The sequence below is a fragment of the Lactuca sativa genome, chromosome 9, assembly GCF_002870075.4.
Source record: "Lactuca sativa cultivar Salinas chromosome 9, Lsat_Salinas_v11, whole genome shotgun sequence".
In the NCBI taxonomy this organism is placed as follows: domain Eukaryota; kingdom Viridiplantae; phylum Streptophyta; class Magnoliopsida; order Asterales; family Asteraceae; genus Lactuca; species Lactuca sativa.
Window position 1 is genome coordinate 45,464,275 of NC_056631.2, and position 7,126 is coordinate 45,471,400.

Genomic DNA, 7,126 nt, shown 5'->3' on the forward strand with positions numbered 1-7,126 from the left:
TGATACAACCATATATAAGTCAAAAGTCAAAACACTCCCAAAAAATCCATTATCAAATTAATGAAATGAAATAATACTTTTAAAAATATATATATTAGAGATTTTATAAATCCGTTATTTGTTACATTTTTATTGTCGAGATGTTTACTTGAACTAAGAGCCAGCTTTCCTACGGCCAACTCGTGCAACAAAACCAGTCTTGATGGGGTGACTGACCTCCCAGAACCACATTGTAAACCAAATTCAAACAATATAATTATCAATTAACAAATAAAATAAAAAATGTGTTTTTCTATTGTTTTTTAGTTGTTATTTACTTATTTAATTAGTTACCTGTTCACATCTTAAGAAGAAGAGACGATTCTCCTTTGAAAGAATTGTATCCGGGCTTCTGCAGCCATTGCATATCACATATTTGTCTGCAATCACAATCATTATAACGTTTATTATAATATTTATAATGACATTGATAATATGTTTGGAATGGAAATAATTTATAACAAAGAGCAAGAGTTACTTATTGCATATCACTACCAATCTTTGTTAACCGGTAAGGGAACCACTTGTTCCCATTTCAGCTAGAAGGAAAGTCATCACATGATCCAGCTGTCTATGCATTCTGGGAAATAAATAAAATGAACCGTAAGACCCTATTTGTTACACATGACTGGACATAATTGAACTGAACAAAAAATGTAGCATTGAATTTAGCATGTATTGGAATGAGATTGAACCGATAACATCTGTCCCACCAAACAAAAAGTGAAATTTGGTGAGACTGTCATTGTCACAGTAATCATCCAAGAATAGTCTTACAAAGTTTGTCCAGTATTGTATACTAAAATAGTAAATGTAAAGAAAAATACTAAAAATGAAGACATGCATACGTTCGACATAAATCCATAAAGTTAACAGATACTGTCTTTTCTGTGCCTTCTCGAAGAACTTGTGGGTGTCTTATCACAATCCTTCGTCTATCTCTAGCGAGTTCAGAGTTGTTCTCTCGCAAAATATGAAAAACTCTACTTAAAAGCTACATATATACACAGTTTAACGAATATATTATACACCTCATATAAATAATCCTGGTCGGTTCCTTCCCATGGATATTTTTGTCGCGAGCACTGTTTTGAAAACGGGACCGGACCGGCCGGTTGAACCGATTTAACCAAGAACCGGCTTTGATACCGGTTTTTTAAGGCCTTAAAACCACTTGTAAACCAAACAGGAAAAAACCGACGGCTAAACCAAAAACCAGTTAAAACCGGTGTGATCGAACAGGAAAAAACCGATGGTTTTAGAAAAATATATATAAAATTTGTACCGAGCGAAAACCAAAGGGAGGGTCCCATTTTTATTAGAGAAGTCCACTCTTTGTTTTCGAGCATTCTTAGTACCCGACTCTATTATATAGAACTCTAAAAGCTCCCAGTTCAGTGTTTTTTTGGCTATGTGGGACGTGGAGCAAACTAAATAAAGATAAAACAATTATAATGGATTCTCTTTATTCCTCTCTACACGTAGTTTTTTCTTTTTTCTTTTTATTTTTCTATTATCTTTATAACAAACATTTAAGAAAGAATCATATAAATTATTAGAACACAAAACTTAAAATGTGTTGTTTTATTTTAAATTGTAACACACACACGTGTGTGTGTGTGTGTGTGTATATATATATATATATATATATATATATATATATATATATATATATATATATATATATATATATATCCGGTTTTTGGAACCGGTTCGACGTCCGGTCCGGTTTTCAAAACATTGATCGAGAGTTGTTTGCATCTTCTTCATCCTCACCACCATGCCCTATCTATATCTATATCTATATCTATATTTATATTTATATCTATATATCTTATAAAGCTAACATTTTTCCTTAAACCTCATGCATTTGAAACTTCCATGTATTTTTTCTTTCACCAAATTCATTTGAAACTCTCATGACTTTTCAATTTCTTTATAATAATAATTATAAGTTGGTTAATAAGTTTAAATAAATATCAAACCTAAAGTGTAATCATATATAAACTAAATTTCATTATTCAAATAATATATTTACTTCTACTTATAAAGTTATGTTTTTAACTTGTAGCATATTATACTTAATTTATTAGTTTTAATATATTGTTCGATGTAAACGATTATAATTAAAAAAAAAACAATTTTAGAACAATTTGTATAAAACGGTTAAGTTATTAATTTAAATATAACATTACAGGGTCAACTTAAATATAAATTTTAGTTTACCTTAAACAACCCAAAAAATATTTTATAAATAGTTAAAAGTGATAAATTGTAGTGTTTTTCTAATAATGATTATAAATTGGTTAAGGTTAAATAAATGTCAAACCTAAAGTAAATTCATAAATAAACTAAATTTCAATTTTAAAATAATATATTTACTTCTACTTATAAAGTTATGTCTTTCACTTTTAACATATTATATTTAATTCATTAGATTAAAAATGGTGTTGTATCTAAACCATTATCAGTTTAAAACTACAACTTTTGAACAGTTTACACAAAATACTTAAATTGTTAATTTAAATATAACATTACAGTGTCAACTTAAATATAAATTTCAGTTCCACTTAAAAAAAACCAAAGAATATTTTATAAATAGTTAAAAGTGATAAATGCAAAAACTAAATTGTAATCTCAATTTAACTAAAATATTTCCTAAAGATGTTTTTATAATCATTAAAAGTTTTCAAATTAGTAGCTTAAAATAACTTATAATAAAAATAGTTAAAATAATTATATATAAATGATTATATTGTTACCTTTAAAATCCAAAAACAATGTTTGATGTTTTACATAATTATAATGATAGACATTAAAACATTAAGCAAATAAAATTTAAAAGCTTTATGAACAATAACAACAACTATAAATAACATTAAACCATATATTATATTTAATTTTATTTATGTGTAATTCGCGGGTATAAGTCATTCAAACGATTGAGATAATGCAGTTATAATAAATGTATATATTATCATATGATTCAAAATAATCAATATATTATATTAATTTAGTATATGAATTATTATATCAAATTTAGCAACAACATTATTGTTATATTTAAAAAAAACATATATTTGTAAATAATTCAACTATATAGGTGTTCTTGCGCAACGTGCGGGCACTCGCCTAGTGTACAACATACAAGGGTGTTGTTTCTGTTTAACTTTATGGAGACATTATTTAATCTTGTAAGGTGTATATGTGTTTCTTTTTCATTTAATACAGAAAGAACAAATTAATAGAGAATGTAAAGTGAGCCTTAACTGTTTAAAAATTTTCTTCCATTTGTTTTTATCTTAACATTTTTCTATATTTTTAAACATCATTTATACAACATAAAAAAATGTTTAAGAGAAATTATGCACCTGTAAGCACACTTCCATCGTTTGTCAAATCGCTTCCCACCTATGAAAACATGAATCAACAATTTATGGGAAACATTTTTTTTTGCATTTGGGTTATACCGTCCCTTTTAAAGACATAAGTTGATATGTAAATCAGGTATACAAATGTAGACTAAGTGGCTAACATAAAAAATATGAGTTAAAAACTTACTCGTTTTTTTTTCTTATTTTTCATACCCACAAATGCATTTTCTACTCCATCAGCAACTGCAATAAACCAAATATCATCTCTTAAACATGAAAAATAAAAGTTTGTTTTATGGTAAGGCCGGACGGAATGGAGATGCGGGGAGGGTTACGGGACATTTCCCGCATGCGGGAACACCGTACCGTGGGCGCGGGATGTGAAGCGCGAGAAAGGGGTGGGGGTGGGGATGTCGCGTTCTCACTCCTCGCCTCATTGGTCCGTTGTTTTTTTATTTTTTCTTTTCTTTTTTTTATTCAAACGGCTATATAGCCATTAATATATATATATATATATATATATATATATATATATATATATATATATATATATATATATATATATATATATGGTTAGGTTAAATTGAGAACACTTTTTTATGTGACAACATTATAACTAATTTTAGCCATTAGATTTGTTGTATTTAAGGGTCAAGATTAAGTATTCCTAATTTATATGTATTCTAACGTGTTTTGTTAATAAAAGGTAATATTCAACAATGGTTTTGTAGCTCGTTAATGAGATATATGTAACATCCTATATTCATAAAAAAGGTAATACTATCAAATTGCCAACTGTTCCAGATAAATCCTTGCGGAAAAATCTACCCAAATCGATTCCATTTGGGTGAATCGATCTTCACAAAATCTTCAAAAAAACTGTCAAGATATTAGGTTAATCGTTTTATCTTATAAAACTCAAGTGATATGAGGTGGACGAGAGCACAGAGCTTGAGAAAAAGTCCAAGAATAATGGAAGCGGGTTTTCAATCAAATTTTACTAATACGGCTAACAATGCTATCGATCTTAAAGAAGAAGAAGTCTTGTACATTGAATCAGGTAAGATAAAGATTAATTTTTTAGTTTTTGATCTACGATCGGAATTAGGGTTTTTGTTTTAGGGTTTTCTGAGGAATTAGGATGTTTTGGTTGTTAATTTGTCGGTAAATTAGAAGTTTTTTTGTGTAACAAGTAGTTGGTACTGAATGTATTTTGTGTTGTGAAAGTAGGTTTACTTTTCTGGAAATTTTATTTTGTTGTTTTGTGATATGAGCTAAGGTTCTGTTTTGTTTGAATGCATATTTTAATGTGAATCAAGAGTATGTGATAGAGTGTTTGATTAAACTGTGAACGTTAGTGTGATTTAAGTTTGAAAAAAAGAGTACATAAAACCTTAAATGGTATACGTTAACTCTAAATTGCTTCAAATTTATAAATTATGTTACATGATTAAGATTGAAATCTGTATTCCTGTTAGGTGCATACCTCTGTATTGGAAAATAAAAATTGTAATAATATAGATGCGTTTATGTAATTGTTATGTAGGAGTTAGTAATATGTGTTGTTTAATGATGGTAATACTCAATTTGCGGAGTTATGTTGATGCTTTAATGAATGTGTATTCATGGTCGAATGTGTGTAATCATGCAAAAAAATTCAACATTAAATCAATGTAGAAGCGTATGGTATTACTTCTAGGGCCATAGTTTGATATTGTAAATTAATAAGTTAAGCAATGTTTATGTGTGTATGAATGGGTGCAGGAGTAGTGGTGAATATGATATTTGTTGTTTTTTCTGGTGACTTAATGAATGTGGAAGTGAATGAGAAATTTGTAATGAATCTGTATTCATTTGTGAATATGTGAGTAAGTGATTGTATAGTGTGTTATGATTACATGAATTCATGGATAAATTGGGTGTATACAAATTGTATTGATTAATTTGTCATGAATATGTATTCATTTTTGAATATGTGAGTAAGTTAATGTTTATTCTGTTATGATTACAATAATTCATGGATAAATCTGTTCATAAAATTTGTAAAATGTAAGAATAATTAAGTGATTGTCTAGTGTGTTATGATTACATGAATTCATGGATAAATTGGGTGTATACAAATTGTGTTGATTAATTTGTTATGAATGTATATTCATTTCTGAATATATGAGTAAGTTAATGTTTATTCTGTTATGATTAAAATAATTCATGGATAAATCTGTTCATAAATTTTGTAAAATGTAAGAATGATTATTTTCATAACAATGTACATGGTCATCTAGCGTACATGTAGTTGAAGGAAAGAATTCTATGATGAATGCATGGAAGAAAGGGGTAGCTAGTAGGGGACGAAAACTAGAATTACCCAAAAAGACAAACAATTGAAAGTCATATAAGAATGACACAAGTGATGATGATTTTGTTGAGAGGAAAAATAAGATGGATTCTGGAAAGAATGAAAAGGAAAAGGGTTGACAAGAGTGTTAAGGATAAAAAGGTTAAGGTGAAAGGGAAAAAAGTAATTGGATCTCAAGAAAAATGTAAAGAATGGAAGGTAGGAACTGAATTTCAAAGGTTGAGTACTCGTATGTCTCCGAATTCATTGTATCTAGCCATTAAAAGTTTGTCAAAAAATCAGAGAGAAATGGTACGCAATATGGGCTTTGGATCTTTTCTGGGAATGAAGATTGATACACTACCTGGAAAGCTAGCATATTTTGTTGTAGATAGCTTCTCAACAAGTTCTTTCTCCATAAGGGTTAAAAGTGGTGAAGTGGCCATAACAAACGAGACAGTGGAAGCTATGTTTGGACTTCCGAATAAGGGTTTGGATTTTAACACACTGGATGAATGTGATGAGAATGTTCATTTTCTTGAAGCTTGGAAAGGACAATATGGGAAGGGAAATTATTATAATGAGAACTATTTGAAAAATATAAGGAAAACAAATGTTGTGGATGAGATGTTTAAGCTGAATTTTTTGACGTTATTCATTAACACTTTTGTTGAAACAGAGACAATGGGGTCTTGTAGAATTAATTTTATTGAGAAGTTAATTCAATGCAAAGATGTGTCAAGGGTTAACTGGTGTGAGTACATAGTAAACTGTTTAGAAAAAAGCAAGAATAAATGGAGGCCAAACGACAAAAATTGCTACTTCACAGGACCTGATGCGTTTCTAATGGTATGATATTCAACATTAATTTAATCTGTTAAATTATATTATCATTAAAATTTAATTTTAATGAAAAAATTATTGAATATAATTGTGCAGATGGCGTATGCATACAGAGTGATATGTGAAGATGTAAATTTGCAAAGGCTTAGGCCCTTCATCACATAAATTGATTCAGAGCACCTAAGAGTTTTAGAAGAATATGAAGTAAGCATGGGTGTATTTGGAAATCTAAGTTTAAGGGAAATGTAGATGGTGTGTTTTATGATGAGATGATGAATCAAGATCATTCAAAAGATAGATCAGTTAAGGTAAATAGATTTTATAATAAATATAATAGTAATAGTATTTATTTTATGTTAGTGATTGTTAATTGTATAGTACTAAAAAATATTAGAGTGTTCAAGTAACATTTCATTGATTTTTATTGTAGGAGAGTTGTGGGATTATTGAAAGTATGGTAGGAAGGTTGGTTGAGCAGAAAAAAGTTGTAGAGGAAAGTAGTTTGATGAGTATGGAAATGCATCCGAATAATGAT

The 7,126-nt window shown here is 28.7% G+C and overlaps 1 pseudogene; it reads right to left on the bottom strand.

Moving 5' to 3' along the window:
* Positions 1-153: 153 nt before the first annotated feature.
* LOC111876091 (eukaryotic translation initiation factor 2 subunit beta-like) lies at positions 154-3,755 on the bottom strand (annotated as a pseudogene).
* Positions 3,756-7,126: the final 3,371 nt, after the last annotated feature.